General features: G+C 38.0%; 1 protein-coding gene across 6 annotated transcripts in view; it reads right to left on the minus strand.

Annotated features, from left to right (window-relative positions):
- ANKIB1 (ankyrin repeat and IBR domain containing 1) overlaps positions 1-20304 on the minus strand; it is a 163107-nt gene that overhangs the window by 115186 nt on the left and 27617 nt on the right. For 3 of the 6 annotated variants that reach the window (XM_060107939.1, XM_060107940.1, XM_060107936.1), the window contains exon 1: positions 16599-16867. The exons of 2 other annotated variants lie outside the window; for them this stretch is intronic. The gene's annotated coding sequence lies outside the window, so the exon portion shown is untranslated. Of the gene's footprint in view, positions 1-622; positions 691-16598; positions 16868-20304 lie in introns of those variants that run through there. One more of the 6 variants, XM_060107938.1, reaches the window with a different exon arrangement.

Below are 20304 nucleotides of genomic sequence, written 5' to 3' on the forward strand. Positions count from 1 at the left end.
AAATGAATGGATAAAAAAGATGTGGTAATGAATATATAATGGAATATTAGTCATAAAAAAGAATGAAATTTTGCCATTTGCAACAATGTGGATAGACTTGGAGGGTATTATGCTCAGTGAAGTAAGCCAGAGAAAGACAAATACTGTATGTTTTCACTTATACGTGGAATCTAAAAATTAAAACAAACAAATGCATATAACAAACCAGAAACACACTCATGAATACAGAGAACAAACTAATGGTTACCAAAGGGTGGAACGGCAAGATAGAGAAAGGGGATTAAGAGGTGCAAACTATTAGGTATAAATAAATAAGATGCAAGGGTGTAATGTACAGTACAGGGAATATAATCAATATTTTATAATAACCTTAAATAGATTATAATCCATAAAAATACCAAATCATTTTATTGTATACCTGAAATTCTAAATCAACTATACTTCAATAAAAAATAAAAATAAAACTAGATCTAATTATGGGTGTGGTGTTTGAAAGTAATAATACACAGGATTCAAGATTTACATTATATATTACATAATTATAAGTTAATAATTTATAATTATATATAAATTATTATAAAAAATAAATTCTATTTACAGTTAGTGTCAAAAATATACTTACCAATAAATTTAACAGAAGATGTGTAAGACTTCTATGCTGAAACAAATATTGTTGGGATTAAAGAAGATCTAAATAAATGGACAAAGGGAGAAAAAAAATAGATGAGGAAGATTAAGAGGTACCAACTTCCAGTTGCTAAATAAATGAATCATTGATATGAAATGTACAGTGTGAGGAATACAGTCAATAACTATGAAATATCTTTGAAGGATGACATATCATAATTAGACTTATCATGGTGATCAGTTTGAAAGGTATATAAATTTCAAATCACTATGTTGTGTAACAGGAACTAGCACAGTGTTGTAAGTCAATCATTCTTCTAAAACAAACAAAGTCATAGAAAAAGAGATCAGATTTGTGATTATGGGGGTGGGGGAGAGGGGAAGAGTGGATGAAGGCAGTCAAAAGGTACAAACTTCCAGCTATAAGATAAGAACTAGGGATGTAATGTACAACATGATAAATATAATCAACACTGCTGTATGTCATAGATGAAAGTTAAGAGTAAATTCTAAGAGTTCTCATCACAGGAAAAAAAATGTTTCCTATTTCTTTAATTCTGTGTCTACATGAGATGATGGATGTTCACTAAACTTACTGTGATAACCACTTTATGATGTATGTAAATCAAATCAGTATGCTGTACATCTTAAACTTATACAGTGTTGTATGTCAATTATATCTCAATAAAAGTGGAAGAAAGAGGGGCTTCCCTGGTGGCACAGTGGTTGAGAGTCTGCCTGCCGATGCATGGGACACGGGTTCATGCCCCCGTCCGGTAAGATCCCACATGCCGCGGAGCGGCTAGGCCCGTGAACTATGGCCGCTGAGCCTATGCGTCCGGAGCCTGTGCTCCGCAACAGGAGAGGCCACAACAGTGAGAGGCCTGCGTACCGCAAAAAAAAAAAAAAAAAAAAAGTGGAAGAAAGGAATGGAGGGAGGGAGGAAGGCAGAGAGGGAGAGAAAGAGAGGGAGAAAGAAAGAAAGAGGGCTTCCCTGGTGGCGCAGTGGTTGAGAGTCCGCCTGCTGATGCAGGGGACACGGGTTTGTGCCCCGGTCCGGGAGGATCCCACATGCCGCGGAGCGGCTGGGCCCGTGAGCCATGGCTGCTGGGCCTGCGCGTCCGGAACCTGTGCTCCGCAGTGGAAAAGGCCACAACAGTGAGAGGCCCACGGACCACAAAAAAAAAAAAAAAAATAGAAAGAAAGAAAGAATGAGAGAGAGAGAGAGAGAGGGAGAGAGGGAGGAAGGAAGAAAGGGGTAGATAAACTATGTTCATAAATTGGAAGGCTAAATATAGAGCTGCAAAAACCATAGAATATCCTTAGCAATCTTGAAAAAGGGGATGGTCAGACAATTTCATTACCTGATTTCAAGATGGTATGATACTAATCATAAGGTTTATCAAATAGATTAATGGAACAGAATAAAGTCCTCAGAAATAGACTCACACTTCAACAGCATTAAGGTGCCAGGACAATTCAATGGGGGAAAGTTAAGTCCTTTCATCAAATGACACCATGGATAATGGATATCCATATGGAAAAAACTAAACCTTGACCCCTACCCTCAGACTACATGTAAAAATGGATGCCAGACCTAAGTGTAAAAGCTAAACTCACGAGTTCAGTATCCAGAATGCATTAAGAACTTTTACAAAATGCTATGAACCAAATAGCAAAAGGATACAGTGATGGACTGCAATAATGTCCCCAATTATTCACTTCTCTCCCTACAGGAGGACTATATTTCCCTGCCCATTTATACCAGTGTTGGCCATTTGACTTCCTTTGGCCAATGAAATATGAGTAAAAATAAAGCATGACATTTCTGAACCAAAGCTTTAAGACCCATCATGTGGTTCTACCACTGCTCTTTTTTGCCACAAGATCCAGGCAGCGGCTTCTCCTTCAGCTTGGGTCCCAGAAGGAAGACTTGGAGCAAATCTGAAACTGGCATGTAACTAAACAAAAAATAAATTTTTTTTAAAGGAGGAACCAAGATGGCAGAGTAGAAGTACATGCTCTCACTCCCTCTTGAGAGAACACCAGATTCACAACTAGCTGCTGGACAATCATCGACAGGAAGACACTGGAATTCACCAAAAAAAAGATACCCCACACCCAAAGAAAAAGGAGAAGCCACAATGAGATGGTGGGAGGGGCGCAATCACAGTAAAATCAAATCCCATAACTGTTGGGTGAGAGACTCACAGACTGGAAAACACTTATTACACAGAAGTCCACCCACTGGAGTGAAGGTTCAGAGCCCCACGTCAGGCTTCCCAACCTGGGGGTCTGGCAACAGGAGGAGGAACTCCACAGGATCAGACTTTGAAGCCTAGTGGGAATTGATGGCAGGACTTCGACAGGACTGGGGGAAACAGAGACTCCAATCTTGGAGGGCACACACAAAGTAGCGTATGCATCGGGACCCAGCGGAAGGAGCAGTGACCCCAGAGGATACTGAACCAGACCTACCTGCTAGTGTTGGAGGGTCTCCTGCAGAGGAGCGCGGGGGAAGGGGGGCTGCGGCTCACCGAGGGGACAAGGACACTGACAGCAGAAGTTCTGGGAAGTACTCCTTGGAGAGAACCCTCCCAGAGTCTGTCATTAGCCCCACAAACAGCCCAGGTAGGCTCCAGTGTTGGGTTGCCTCAGGCCAAACAACCAACAAGGAGGGAACCCAGCCCCACCCATCAGCAGTCAAGCAGATTAAAGTTTTACTGAGCTCTGCCCACCAGAGCAACAGTCTGCACTACCCACCACCAGTCCTCCCATCAAGCCTCTTAGATAGCCTCATCCACCAGAGGGCAGAGAGCAGAAGCAAGAAGAGCTACAATCCTGTAGCCTGTAGAACAAAAACCACATTCACAGAAAGACAGACAAGATAAAAAGGCAGAGAGCTATGTACCAGATGAAGGAACAAGATAAAACCCCAGAAAAACAACTAAATAATGTGGAGATAGGCAACCTTCCAGAAAAAGAATTCAGAATAATGATAGTGAGATGATCCAGGACCTCGGAAAAACAATGGAGGTAAAAACCAAGAAGATGCAAGAAATGTTTAACAAAGACCTAGAAGAACTGAAGAACAACAAACAGAGATGAACAATAGAATCACTGAAATGAAAACTACACTAGAAGGAATCAATAGCAGAATAACTGAGGCAGAAGAACGAATAAGTGACCTGGAAGACACAATGGTGGAATCCACTGCTGCGGAACAGAATAAAGAAAAAAGAATAAAAAGAAGTGAAGACAGCCTAAGAGACCTCTGGGACAACATTAAACACAAGAACATTCGCATTATAGGGGTCCAAGAAGGAGAAAAGAGACAGAAAGGACCCGAGAAAATATTTGAAGAGATTATAATCAAAAACTTCTCTAACATGGGAAAGGAAATAGCCACCCAAGTCCAGGAAGCACAGCGAGTCCCATACAGGATAAACCCAAGGAAAAACACACTGAGACACATAGTAATCAAATTGACAAAAATTAAAGACAAAGAAAAATTACTGAATGCAGAAATGGAAAAATGAAAAATAACATACAAGGAAACTCCCATAGGGTTAACAGCTGATTTCTCAGCAGAAATTCTACAAGCCAGAAGGGAGTGGCATGATATACTTAAAGTGATGAAAGGGAACAACCTACAACAAAAATACTCCACCTGGCAAGGATCACATTCAGATTCGATGGAGCAATCAAAAGCTTTACAGACAAGCAAAGGCTAAGAGAATTCAGCACCACCAAACCAGCTCTACAACAAATGCTAAAAGAACTTCTCTAAGTGAGCAAGACAAGAGAAGACAAGGACCTACAAAAACAAACCAAAACAATTAAGAAAATGGTCATAGGAACATACATATCGATAATTACCTTAAACGTGAATGGATTAAATGCTCCAACCAAAAGACACAGGCTTGCTGAATGGATTTAAAAACAAGATCCATATATATACTGTCTACAAGAAACCCACTTCAGACCTAGGGACACATTCAGACTGAAAGTGAGGGGATGGAAAAAGATATTCCACACAAATGGAAATCAAAAGAAAGCTGGAGTAGCTATACTCATATCAGATAAAATAGACTTTAAAATAAAGAATGTTACAAGAGATAAGGAAGGACACTACATAATGATCAGGGGATCAATCCAAGAAGAAGATATAACAATTATAAATATATATGCACCCAACATAGGAGCACCTCAATACATAAGGCAACTGCTGACAGCTCTAAAAGATGAAATCGACAGTAACACAATAAGAGTGGGGGACTTTAACACCTCACTCACACCAATGGACAGATCATCCAAAATGAAAATAAATAAGGAAACAGAAGCTTTCAATGACACAATAGACCAGATAGATTTAATTTATATTTATAGGACATTCCATCCAAAAACAGCAGATTACACTTTCTTCTCAAGTGTGCACGGAACATTCTCCAGGATAGATCACATCTGGGGTCACAAATCAAGCCTCAGTAAATTTAAGAAAATTGAAATCATATCAAGCATCTTTTCTGACCACAACACAATGAGATTAGAATTGAATTACAGGGAAAAAAACGTAAAAAGCACAAACATATGGAGGCCAAGCAATATGTTACTAAATAACCAAGAGATCACTGAAGAAATCAAAGAGGAAATCAAAAAATACCTAGAGGCAAATGACAATGAAAACACGATGATCCAAAACCTATAGGATGCAGCAAAAGCAGTTCACAGAGGAAAGTTTATAGCTATACAAGCCTAGCTCAAGAAAGAAGAAAAATCTCAAATAAACAATCGAACCTTACACCTAAAGGAACTATAGAAAAGAGAACAAACAAAACCCAAAGTTAGCAGAAGGAAAGAAATCATAAAGATCAGAGCAGCAATAAATGAAATAGAAACAAAGAAAATAACAGCACAGATCAATAAAACTAAAAGCTGGTTCTTTGAGAAGATAAACAAAATTGATAAACCATTAGTCAGACTCATCAAGAAAAAGAGGGAGAGGACTCAAATCAATAAAATTAGAAATGAAAACGAAGTTACAACAGACACCACAGAAATACAAAGCATCCTAAGACTACTACAAGCAACTCTATGCCAAAAAAATGGATAACCTGGAAGAAATGGACAAGTTCTTAGAAAGGTATAACCTTCCAAGACTGAACCAGGAAGAAACAGAAAATATGAACAGACCAATCACAAGTAATGAAATTGAAACTGTGATTAAAAATCTTCCAACAAACCAAAGTCCAGGACCAGATGGCTTCACAGGTGAATTCTATCAAACATTTAGAGAAGAGCTAACACCCATCCTTCTCAAACTCTTCCAAAAAATTGCAGAGGAGGAAGGAACACTCTCAAACTCATTTTATGAGGCCACCATCACCCTGACACGGAAACCAGACAAAGATACTACAAAAAAAGAGAATTGCAGATCAATATCACTGATGAATATAGATGCAAAAATCCTCAACAAAGTACTAGCAAACAGATGCCAACAACACATTAAAAGGATCATACACCATGATCAAGTGGGATTTATCCCAGGGGTGCAAGGATTCTTCAGTATACGCAAATCAATCAATGTGATACACGATATTAACAAACTGAAGAATAAAAACCATATCATCATCCCAATAGATGCAGAAAAAGCTTTGGACAAAATTCAACACATATTTATGATAAAAACTCTCCAGAAAGTGGGCATAGAGGGAACCTACCTCAACATAATAACGGCCATATATGACAAACCCACAGCAAACATCATTCTCAATGGTGAAAAACTGAAAGCATTTCCTGTAAGATTAGGAACGAGACAAGGATGTCCACTGTCACCACTATTATTCAACATAGTTTTGGAAGTCCTAGCCACGGCAATCAGAGAAGAAAAAGAAATAAAAGGAATACAAACTGGAAAAGAAGAAGTAAAACTGTCACTGTTTGCAGATTGCATGATACTATACATAGAGAATCCTAAAATGCCACGAGAAAACTACTAGAGCTAATCCATGAATTTGGTAAAGTTTCAGGATACAAAGTTAATGCACAGAAATCTCTTGCATTCCTATACACTAATGATGAAAAATGTGAAAGAGAAATTATGGAAACACTCCCATTTACCATTGCAACAAAAAGATAAAATACTTAAGAATAAACCTACCTAGGGAAACAAAAGACCTGTATGCAGAAAATTATAAGACACCGATGAAAGAAATTAAAGATGATACCAACAGTTGGAGAGATATACCATGTTTTTGGATTGGAAGAATCAATATTGTGAAAATGACTATACTACTCAAAGCTATCTACAGATTCAATGCAATCCCTAGCAAATTACCAATGGCATTTACAGAACTAGAATAAATCATCTCAAAATTTGTATGGAGACACAAAAGACCCCGAACAGCCAAAGCAGTCTTGAGGGAAAAAAACGGAGCTGGAGGAATCAGACTTCCTGACTTCAGACTATACTGCAAAGCTACAGTAATCAAGAAAATATGATACTGGCACAATAACAGAAACATAGACCAATGGAACAAGATAGAAATCCCAGAGATAAACCCATGCACCTATGGTCAACTAATCTATGACAAAGGAGGGAAAGATATACAATGGAGAAAAGGCAGTCTCTTCAATAAGAGGGGCTCGGAAAACTGGACAGCTACATGTAAAAGAATGAAATTAGAACACTCCCTAATACCATATACAAAAATAAACTCAAAATGGATTCGAGACCTAAATGTAAGACCAGACACTATAAAATAAAACTCTTAGAGGAATACACAGGAAGAACAGTCTTTGACATAAATCACAGCAAGATCTTTTTTGATCCACCTCCTAGAGTAATGGAAGTAAAAACAAAAATGAACAAATGGGACCTAATGAAACTTCAAAGATTTTGCACAGCAAAGGAAACCATAAACAAGACGAAAAGACAACCCCTAGAATGGGAGATAATATTCATAAACAAATCAATGGACAAAGGATTAATCTCCAAAATATATAAACAGCTCATGCAGCTCAATATTAAAGAAACAAACAACCCAATCCAAAAATGGGCAGAAGACCTAAATAGACATTTCTCCAAAGCGGACATATAGATGGCCAAGAAGCACATGAAAAGCTGCTCAACGTCACTAATTATTTGAGAAATGTAAATCAAAACTACAATGAGGTATCACCTCACACCAGTTAGAATGGGCATCATTAGAAAATCTACAAACAGCAAATGCTGGAGAGGGTGTGGAGAAAAGGGAACCCTCTTGCACTGTTGGTGGGAATATAAATAGATACAGCCACTATGGAGAACAGTATGGAGGTTCCTTAAAAAACTAAAAATAGAATTACCATATGATCCAACAATCCCACTACTGGGCATATACCCAGAGAAAACCATAGTTCAAAAAGACACATGCACCCCAATGTTCATTGCAGCACTATTTACAATAGCCAGGTTATGGAAGCAACCTAAATGCCCATCGACAGACGAATGGATAAAGAAGTTGTGGTACATACATACAATGGAATATTACTCAGCCATAAAAAGGAAAGAAACTGAGTCATTTGTTGAGACGTAGATGGATTTAGAGACTGTCATACAGAGTGAAGTAAGTCAGAAAGAGAAAAACAAATATCATATATTAACGCATGTATGTGTAACCTAAAGAATGTTACAGACGAACCGGTTTGCAGTGCAGAAGTTGAGACAGAGATGTAGAGAACAAATGTACGGACACCAAGGCGGGGAAACCGTGGTGAGATGGGGATGTTGGTGTGCTCAGTTGGGCAATTGGGATTGATATGTATACACTGATGTGTATAAAATTGATGACTTATAAGAACCTGCATTATAAAAAAGCAAAACAACAAAAAAACAACTAATAGTAAACTTTCTTTGGGTTATTTGTATGGAAATATGTTAATATAAATGTTTCAGACATTACATGAAATTTCTAAAAATGTTATATGTTCTGGTATAATGTTGTAAGTCATAATTCTAGTTATATTTTAAAATGTATATCTCAGAAATAACTAAACTTCCTTGTCAACTGCATTATTATGAAGTTTCATCAAATCTTTAACCATGGTCATTTTTAAGTCTTTTTTCATTTACAGACAGTTCTGGGTGTACTCTGATGCTTTCACAAAAATGTTCCTATAAAAGGGTTTAATCTTCAAGGAATTCATGGAAAAGACTCTGACAAGTACAGGTTTCTGGTAACTGACTATACTGCTGAACTGAATGAATAAGCATTTTCAGAACTCTAATGGAAAACTGATGAATTCATAAAAGTGCTAACAAAAGATCAAGATGAAAAAAAAAGTTAATTACATGGGATTGAGTGAACTGATTTTTAAAAAATAGTAAACAAGTATTATCCTTCATACTGATATGAAACTATTAAATTATGCTAACAATAAGTTAAAAAAATAAAATAAAATAATGATATAAAGTTGCCTGAATTTTCTACAGAACAAATCAGAGTATTCTGTAGACAAAGCAACACATTTTGTTAAAAGCTGTTTTAGGCCTCAAGTGAGTAATAATAAAGAATATGTAAAAGGAAAAAAAATTTTTTTTTAATGTTTGTTGTTACAAATCACTTAAATTTTGTGGTGATTTGTTTCTATAGCATAATTTAGTGCAAGCTAACTATTATAGGAATGAACCAGCAATTCAGAGGAGTGAACCCAAAAACCTATAAACATGGCTTAAACAGATAAAGGTTTATTTTTATCACATAAGTACAAATCCAGAAGGAGATAATCCAAAGCTCCTATATAAACTATAAACTACATAATGTCACCAATGTCCTCAGCTCCCCGAATTTTATACTCTGCCATTCTTAGCTTGTAGTTTTCATTCTCCTGGTCATAAAATGGCTGCGACAGCACCAGACTGCAAGCTTCGTATGTCTCAGTAGCCAGAACTGGATCACATAGCTATCTGTAACTTCAAGGAGAGCTGGAGAATAGAGTTTTGACCTTTTAAGGTTTCCATACATGAGACAGGAAGGAAAAAAAGATTTAGAAATAAAGATTGGGTCAGCATACATACAGTGCCTGTCACAGATGCCATTCCTACTTATGAGACTGGTAAAGGAGTCTGGAAACAAATCGAAATGTTTATATATTACTGGTGGGAATTATAAGTTGATACAAGGATTTCATAATTTTAAAATATTTGTTCATGGTGAAGATAAATATACCATAGGCCTAGAAAACCTACTTCTATATATAGTCATCTATATATATTCTTATATAATATATATATATTTACTTTTATATTTAAATGAGGTATAACAAGGCCAACTTATTTCTTTTAATAAGCTAAAAACATCAGAGTATATTTATGTACTAAGGGTAGTTCTGTGGAACTTTTGTTTCAATAAATAAATAAATATATATACACACAAACACATACAACATGTATGTGTGTGTTTGTACCAGGTTATGATATATAATGTTACTTCTTACTGTGGGTTAAAAAAATTAACAGATATTGTCCTAGGATAACTCCTAACAGGTATTCAAAGAGACTTGTACACCGATGATTATTTTGGCATTATTTACAATAGCAGGGCTTGGCAACCAGCAGACTGCACTGTACCGTAAAACTGGCTGAGTGGTTTCATCGTGGACCCCAACTGCAGAATGTTTAGGTCTATTCTTTTAGGCTAAACGGATGAAGGAAGCTGGGATAGGTCTCACCAGTTATGTATACTTCCACCTAATCCCATTTTGAGAATGACAGATACATCACCCTCAGCTGTCTGCCCCTGTGCTTTTGGCACACTTTGTTCAGATAATATACATCCTGTTTTCTTCCAGACAGAAGAGGAGCTCAGCTGCACAGAAGAAGGCACAAGATCTGGACAATTCTACTCCATATAAAATTTTTCAATCTCTGCTGTTTTTAGCCACATCCCTTACTTCTTCATTCACAGCTACCTGTGCCTCCAATTCCTGTGCTTTTTTGGGTTTCTTTAGCACTAATCAGTCTTTTTTTTTTCTTTCTTTCACAATTGTAGAATTAGGTTTGGACTTTGCTTAATCAGTTTAGTTTCGCTAAATCAGTTGCCTTTTGTGTATATGCTCTCTAGCTTTCAAAACTGTTTTGAAGTCTTTCATCTGCTGTTGTCTCCTCTCTTGTTCTTTTTGACTTTAACATAAAATTTTGACATAAAATTTACAAAGTACATTCATATTGCTGTGTCAACATCACCAATATCCATCTCCAGGCCTTTTTCACTTTTCCAAAACTGAAAGTCTGCCCCCATTAAACAGTAACTCCCCATTTCTCCTCCCTCCAGCTCCTGGAAACCACCATTCTATTTTCTGTTTCTATAAAGTTCTTTTTTCCAAAGTGGAGAATAATGAATAAAACTCATTTTTACAAAATGGAGATCTATCTCCTTCATTCAGTTCTAGGACAAATTCTTTGATTATCTCTGCCTCTTCATCTCTCTGTTCTCCCTTTCCAGAATTCCTATTATTTGCATAATGGATCTCTGAGCTATATCCTCTAATTTTCTAATCTTAACTTTATCTTCCAACTATTCTACTGTATTTAAATTTCAGCTATCATGTTTTAATTTCCATAGCTCTTTCTTGTCATCTGGTTGTTCCTTTTCCTATAGTGTCCGATTTTTGGATGATGGATGTAACATCTCATCTCTATGAAGATATTAAACAGTCTTTTAAAAAACTTTTGTAGGGGCTTCCCTGGTGCTGCAGTAGTTGAGAGTCTGCCTGCCGATGCAGGAGACATGAGTTCGTGCCCCGGTCCGGGAAGATCCCAATGCCGTGGAGTGGCTGGGCCCGTGGGCCGTGGCCGCTGAGCCTGCGCATCCGGAGCCTGTGCTCCGTGGCAGGAGAGGCCACAACAGTGAGAGGCCCGCGTACCGCAAAAAAAAAAAAAAAAAAAACCCAAAAAAACCCAAAAACTTTTGTATACTTAACATAGTTAGAGATGTCAATTCTCCTCAAATTGATTTATAGAGTTAATGCAATCAAAATCCTAACAGGAATTTTTATAGATATAGACAAGCTGATTCTAAATTTTATATGGAAAGGTAAAGGAACTAGATAATTAAAAACAATTTTTAAAAGAAGAAAAAGTTTGAGGAAAAATATTAATTGATTTTAAGACTTACTCTAAAGCTTCAATAATTAAAACAGTGTGGTACTGGCAAAGAAACAGATACATAGATACAAGGAACAAAAAACAGACTCCAGAAATACACCCATAAAAATATGGTCAATTCATTTCTGAGAAAGGTGCAAAAGCATTTCAATAGAGAAAAGAGAGTGTGTTTTTTAAAAGCAAATGGTGTTGGAACAACTAGACATCCATATGCAAAAAGAAAAAAAAAAGAAAGAAAAGAACAGAACAGAACTATGACCTAAGGTGCAAAGGACAACCTATACAAAATTAACTAAAAATGGTTTATGCATCTAAAGGTAAAACTAAAAACCCTAAAACTTTAAGAAGAAGAAAACATAGGAGAATTAATAGGACATTAATTTTTCTATTAGGTTCTGCTTCCTTTTTCTAAGTGAAAGACCATTTCAGAATCATAGGCTGATCCGATGATAGCCAAACTCTTCTACTGCTAAGTAACTACAGCCCTCAACCTAATAAGGAAATTAGTTTAGAATATGGGGACATTTTATTATTTTCCCGTCCCTCAATGCTGTCCCAATGATTCAATCTAAAAAACAGGGTAAGACATGCTATTACAAAAGAGATTTCAGAAGAAAGTGAACCTATCCTACAGGCACTGCATAATATATAATTGTATTATGAGATGAAATATACAATTTCTAATGTTGTTTGTGCTTAAAGTCAAACATCAAGAAAAGTCTGGTAAACACTGTGTGGTCCACTGCCATGTCTGCAAAAGTATCTTCTCGTGATGAGTATTTTATACTTTAGAGTAAGATTCTCCCCAAACACCCTACCACAAACTGTTCTAATAACAAAGGGTATTTCTCCCTTAAATCCCTTGAACAAAATGTACTAAATAAAAACGTAAGGCAGAGATGTAAGCTGAAAGGAAATACACCCATAGTGCACTGTGGTAGTGTTGCTATTAAGTCAAAGGACACTGATTAACAGTAAAGACAAATTCTAAAAGAAGATTAAATAAAGCCTTTTACAAGATGATTTCTTAACTTGTTGATTTTACAAGACAGTCATACTTCTTTACAGATCAAGGGTCTACAAACGCTTTCCTCCATTATATTCCAATTTATTTTTATTATCTCGCAGCTGTTCCACCCTTCTCTGGCCAAGGGCAATCCAATTTCTCTGGAGAAAAATTCCACCACAATCAGGACATGGTTTAGATAGGGCTGGCTCCACTCCAGTGGTAAGCATAAGGCCCAAATCTGGCTAATCAGTGTTTTCTATTCAGGTATCCACAGTGAATGGTTCATGTCATGCAAACTGGACCACTGACTTAATTCTAGGACTTTTGTTGGTGGGACCAAGAAAGGAGTGTTTCCTTCTGAACAAAGACAGAATGTGTAAGTCGCCGTGTTTTGTATCATGTGTTTCCCCCATTACCACTGGCCCATAGCTATCTGGACTAAGGATGAACATCTGACCCAAAGTGAAACTTCTAGCAAGCCAGTAGCCTATTACAAGATCTGGTTCAAGAATTCTACCCAAAAGAAGGTTCTATACTAGACAGTGACTAATTTAACCAATCAAATTCTTTCTCTTACAGAATTTGAAGGTATGAGAAAGAAAGCATGAGTGAACTGGGCTTTCATACTTATCATTTCTCCTCAATCCTCCACAACCCTTCCCTGCTAAGACCTATCCTCTCAGGACCTAACCTCATCTCATGAAAAAAACAGAAGCACACAGAAGGAAGTCCTTCATCTTTCACAGTCAAACTTATAAACCAACTTGCATTCATTTTTCTCTTTTCTTCCTGTTAGAAAGAAAGTACATCCCTTTCAAAGCAAAGGCAAATGATCTATGCGATGGATCCCTTCCTTTTCAAAAACTACACTCTTTCATGTACCTTATCCCATTCCTATGCCATCAGTTCCCTGGAATCAAGGAATGGTCTAGGCCTAGATCACCTATCAACATGCAAACATGCTCATTATTTTCCACATTAAAAAATCTCCTTCTTAAAGGATGGTCTTCTCAATAAATGCTTGGTCAATTATATCCACATGGAAAAAAAAAGAATCTTGAACACTACCTAAAACCCCAAACAAAAGTCAAATTCCAGGTGAACTGCAAATCTAAATGTGAAAGGCAAAACAATAGTACTTTCAGAACAAAACTATGGGGGAACATCTTCATAACTAGGATAAGCAAAGCTATTTTAAATAAGACACTGTTAACATTAGTTTATTTCATGTATATAATATCATGGTCTTTTCCCCCATAATTGTTCCAAATCTCTATATTTTTAAAAGATATACTAAATAATCAGCTTTTCCCTCTGCTACAATCATTTCCCTCCCACTCTCTTCCAGAAAAACCACTACCTCAAAGTTGGTTTTTTAAAAATATGGAATAATCTAGCTATTAATTAGTAGAACAGATAAATGGTGGTTAATCATACAACGGACTACTATATAGTAGCTAAAACATACCAAAAAATCTAAAGAAAGGGCTTTTTTTTTAATCCAATCAAAATGTAAACTTGTGAGTAAGTTTTATACTCCTTTGTATTTCTCACAGATAAGAGTGCCCGTATTTCCCAAATCCAAACTTAAGATAGTCAGGTAGAATAATATAGAGACCAAATATACTACTTGAAATCATACTTACCCTGGATGTTCTGGAAGGTGTTTACTGTACCCACAAGCAACAGAGTAACTGATTATCAGAGTAAACAATCTATATCTAATACATCTATATTGTTGATTGTAAGAATAGCTATCAGCTAGGACTCAATTATTCATCATACTTAGGCATTTCAGCAGCCTTTTTACACTAACTTTGAAACTTCTAGACAAAAGTATGAAAAGTATGAAACTTAAACTTCCTCTTTCTTCCTAAATCTTTCTTCCATTTGCAAGGAGCCCAACTGGTATAATATTCCTGACCAGGGGCCTCCCTGGTGGCGCAAGTGGTTGGGAGTCCGCCTGCCGATGCAGGGGATGCGGGTTCGTGCCCCGGTATGGGAGGATCCCATATGCCGCGGAGCGGCTGGGCCCGTGAGCCGTGGCCGCTGAGCCTGCGCGTCCGGAGCCTGCGCTCCGCAACGGGGGAGGCCGCAACAGTGAGAGGCCCGCATACCGCAAAAAAAAAAAAAAAAAAAAAAAAAAAAATATTCCTGACCTTTATCTACCCCAGGGATATAGGTAAATCTGGAGAGAAAAAACTGGATATACTTACTGTTTTAACCTCTCAATTGGTTCAGAACTCAGGGAAGGAAGAGAAGTCCTTCCAAACTTCACTGAACAAAACATTTTTTAAAGAAGGTGAGAAACGTAAGCTTTATCCCTTTTAACAAAGTATATTATCATTGACCCTCATGAAAATGAAACTTCCAAAAATGACTACAAAATTGTACTATATAAATATAAAAACTATAAAAAAACAAAATTCAAAATGATGAATTCACTTTGCTCTTCTCTGAAAAAATGTAACTTATAGGCTTAATATTATAGAGTTGAGTTTCAGATAACCTGTTAATGAAAACATTTAACAACAGCTTGAACAATACATGTACAGAAGTGGACTGAAAAAAGGCCAGAAGCCTAGATCTATAAGGAGAAGCTCATAAAAAAAAACCTAGTCTTATGGTTTATGTACCTTCTGTCATTTGATCTGCACTACAATCCTACCTGCATTTTATAGTAAAGAAAGATAGGCTTTGAGAATTTATTTTGGGAAGGCCTTATGGTACATTTAGAAAATTCTGAAGACAAATCCTGGCTCTGACACTTACTAGCTTACAAGCTACTTAAAAAATTTGAGACTTTTCCCCCATATGTAAAAGTAGATAATTAAGCCTCCATTGCTGGGCTATTATAAAATAGGGTGACAAAACATATAAAATACATTCAACATTTGCTAAATAGTAGGTATTCAGTATAATGTAGCTATCATCAACGTTATTACTAACTTGCCTAGAATCACACAGCTATATCTAGTTCCTTTTTCCTTCTTTTGAAAATGCTTAATAAAATTATATACAGAGTGTAAAAATTGGAAAATATATAAAGTATATAGAAGAAAATTAAAAGATCACTATTATCCTCAAACCTTGTAATAATTACTGTTAACACGCTGGCATATTTTCCTTCTATCTGTAGAGAGCCTTCTTTTAGGTGTAGAACTGAATCATGCTGTATAATAAAGTTGGAATTTTTTCTTTTGTACTTAAGTTTTATCATGAGCCTTTCCCCAGTTAATGAACACATAATTTTAATGACATACAGATAATAATTTAGTTCTTTCTCTATTGTTTTATATTAAGTTGGTTCTAATTTATCCACTAGAATGGATAAACTTATATATATCTTTGAACCTATGTTTTTTCCCTCACAGGAGGTCTTAAGCCATGTGGCAGTATCTGTTTTCTCAGCAAAGTCCCTACTATTATTACACATGTTGACATTCAAGTCCTGGTTTGCATCTGGAAGAAAGAATCCATTTATACTTTATATACCTTTAGCTATTGATACTGAATCTTAGCATTAAATACATTACATTGCCATAGCAACAAAATAAAGGTTAAGGGCTTCCTCCTGTCAACTGTCTGCTGTGCAAGCCAAAGACCAAGTCTGAGACTGGAAACTCTTCAAGAGCAGAAACAGATCCTGTGATAGACTTCCGGGTAAGATGGAGGAAGAGTAAGACGCGGAGATTACCTTCCTCCCCACGGATACACCAGAAATACAGCTACACGTGGAACAACTCCTACAGAACACCTACTGAACGCTGGCAGAAGACCCCAGGCCTCCCAAAAGGCAAGAAACTCCCCACATACCTGGGTAGGGCACAGCGGAGAGATTCCCGCACAGAGGATCGGTGCCGTGCGGCACTCACCAGCCCGAGAGGCTTGTCTGCTCGCCCGCCGGGGCGGGCGGCGCTGGAAGCTGAGGCTCGGGCTTCGGTCAGAGCGCAGGGAGAGGACTGGGGCTGGCGGCGAGAACTCAGCCTGAAGGGGGCTAATGCGGCACAGCTAGCCGGGAGGGAGTCCGGGAAAACTCTGGAGCTGCCGAAGAGGCAAGAGACTTTTTCTTCCCTCTTGGTTTCCTGGTGCGCGAGGAGAGGGGATTAAGAGCGCTGCTTAAAGGGGCTCCACAGACGGGCTCAAGTCGCGACTGAAAGCGCGGAGCCCAGTGACGGGAGAGGGACGCTGGGGCTACTGCTGCTGCCGCCAAGAAGCCTGTGTGCGAGCGCAGGTCACTGTCCACACCGCCCTTCCGGGAGCCTGTGCAGCCCGCCACTACCGGGGTCCCGGGATCCAGGGGCGGCTTCCCTGGGAGAATGCACGGTGCGCCTCGGGCTGGTGCAACGTCACGCCGACCTCTGCCACTGCAGGCTCGCCGCGCACTCCGTGCCCCTCCCTCCCGCCTGGCCTGAGTGAGCCAGAGTCCCCGAAGAGGCTGCTCCTTTAACCCCGTCCTGTCTGAGCGAAGAACAGATGCCCACCGGCGACCTACACGCAGAGGCGGGGCCAAATCCAAAGCTGAGACCCAGGAGCTGTGAGAACAAAGAAGAGAAAGGGAAACCTCTCCCAGCAGCCTCAGAAGCAGCGGATTAAAGCTCCACAATCAACTTGATGTACCCTGCATCTGTGGAATACATGAATAGACAACAAATCATCCCAAATTGAGGAGCCAGGAGTCAGTGCTGTGCCTCTGAGGTGGGAGAGCCAACTTCAGGACACTGGTCCACAAGAGACCTCCCAGCTCCACATAATATCAAACGGCGAAAATCTTCCAGAGATCTCCATCTCAACACGAGCACCCAGCTTCACTCAACGACCAGCAAGCTACAGTGCTGGACACCCTATGCCAAACAACTAGCAAGACAGGAACACAACGCCACCCATTAGCAGAGAGGTGGCCTAAAATCATAAAAAGTCCGCAGACACCCCAAAACACACCACCAGACGTGGACCTGCCCACCAGAAAGACAAGATCCAGCCTCACCCACCAGAACACAGGCACTAGTCCCCTCCACCAGGAAGCCTACACAACCCACTAAACCAACCTTAGCCACTGGGGACAGACACCAAAAACAACGGGAACTACGAACCTGCAGCCTGCGAAAAGAGACCCCAAACACAGTAACATAAGCAAAATGAGAAGACAGAAAAACACACAACAGGAGAAGGAGCAAGATAAAAACCCACCAGACCTAACAAATGAAGAGGTAATAGGCAGTCTACCTGAAAAAGAATTCAGAATAATAATGGTAAAGATGATCCAAGATTCTATTTCCAAGATCCAAAATCTTGGAAATAGAATAGACAAAATGCAAGAAACAGTTAACAAGGACCTAAAAGAACTAAAGATGAATCAAGCATCGATTAAAAACACAATAAATGAAATAAAAAATACTCTAGATGGGATCAATAGCAGAATAACTGAGGCAGAAGAACGGATAAGTGAGGTGGAAGATAAAATAGTGGAAATAACTGCTGCAGAGCAAAATAAAGAAAAAAGAATGAAAAGAACAGAGGACAGTCTCAGAGACCTCTGGGACAACATTAAACGCACCAACATTCGAATTATAGGGCTTCCAGAAGAAGAAGAGAAAAAGAAAGGGACTGAGAAAATATTTGAAGAGATTATAGTTGAAAACTTCCCTAATATGGGAAAGGAAATAGTTAATCAAGTCCAGGAGGCACAGAGAGTCCCATACAGAATAAATCCAAGGAGAAATACGCCAAGACACATATTAATCAAACTGTCAAAAATTAAACACAAAGAAACCATATTAAAAGCAGCAAGGCAAAAACAACAAATAACACACAAGGGAATCCCCATCAGGTTAACAGCTGATCTCTCAGCAGAAACTCTACAAGCCAGAAGGGAGTGGCAGGACATAATTAAAGTGATGAAGGAGAAAAACCTGCAACCAAGATTACTCTACCCAGCAAGGATTTCATTCAGATTTGATGGAGAAATTAAAACCTTTACAGACAAGCAAAAGCTGAGAGAGTTCAGCACCAACAAACCAGCTTTACAACAAATGCTAAAGGAACTTCTCTAGGCAAGAAACACAACAGAAGGAAAAGACCTACAATAATGAACCCAAAACAATTAAGAAAATGGGAATAGGAACATACATATCGATAATTACTTTAAATGTAAATGGACTAAATGCTCCCACCAAAAGACACAGATTGGCTGAATGGATACAAAAACAAGACCCATATATATGCTGTCTACAAGAGACCCACTTCAGACCTAGAGACACATACAGACTGAAAGTAAGGGGATGGAAAAAGATATTCCATGCAAATGGAAACCAAAAGAAAGCTGGAGTAGCAATTCTCATATCAGACAAAATAGACTTTAAAATAAAGACTACTAGAAGAGACAAAGAAGGACACTACATAATGATCAAGGGATCGATCCAAGAAGAAGATATAACAATTGAAAATATTTATGCACCAAACATAGGAGCACCTCAATACATAAGGCAAATACTAACAGCCATAAAAGGAGAAATCGACAGTAACACAATCATAGTAGGGGACTTTAACACCCCACTTTCACCAATGGACAGATCATCCAAAATGAAAATAAATAAGGAAACACAAGCTTTAAATGATACATTAAACAAGATGGACTTAATTGATATTTATAGGACATTCCATCCAAAAACAACAGAATACACATTTTTCTCAAGTGCTCATGGAACATTCTCCAGGATAGATCATATCTTGGGTCACAAATCAAGCCTTGGTAAATTTAAGAAAATTGAAATTGTATCAAGTATCTTTTCCGACCACAATGCTATGAGACTAGATATCAATTACAGGAAAAGAGCTGTAAAAAATACAAACACATGGAGGCTAAACAATACACTACTTAATAACGAAGTGATCACTGAAGAAATCAAAGAGGAAATTTAAAAATACCTAGAAACAAATGACAATGGAGACACGACGACCAAAAACCTATGAGATGCAGCAAAAGCAGTTCTAAGAGGGAAGTTTATAGCAATACAATCCCACCTTAAGAAACAGGAAACATCTCGAATAAACAACCTAACCTTGCACCTAAAGCAATTAGAGAAAGAAGAACAAAAACATCCCAAAGTTAGCAGAAGGAAAGAAATCATAAAAATCAGATCAGAAATAAATGAAAAAGAAATGAAGGAAACGATAGCAAAGATCAATAAAACTAAAAGCTGGTTCTTTGAGAAGATAAACAAAATTGATAAACCATTAGCCAGACTCATCAAGAAAAAAAGGGAGAAGACTCAAATCAATAGAATTAGAAATGAAAAAGGAGAAGTAACAACTGACACTGCAGAACTACAAAAGATCATGAGAGATTACTACAAGCAACTCTATGCCAATAAAATGGACAACCTGGAAGAAATGGACAAATTCTTAGAAATGCACAACCTGTCAAGACTGAATCAGGAAGAAATAGAAAATATGAACAGACCAATCACAAGCACTGAAATTGAAACTGTGATTAAAAATCTTCCAACAAACAAAAGCCCAG

Source organism: Mesoplodon densirostris, chromosome 9, assembly GCF_025265405.1.
Source record: "Mesoplodon densirostris isolate mMesDen1 chromosome 9, mMesDen1 primary haplotype, whole genome shotgun sequence".
In the NCBI taxonomy this organism is placed as follows: domain Eukaryota; kingdom Metazoa; phylum Chordata; class Mammalia; order Artiodactyla; family Ziphiidae; genus Mesoplodon; species Mesoplodon densirostris.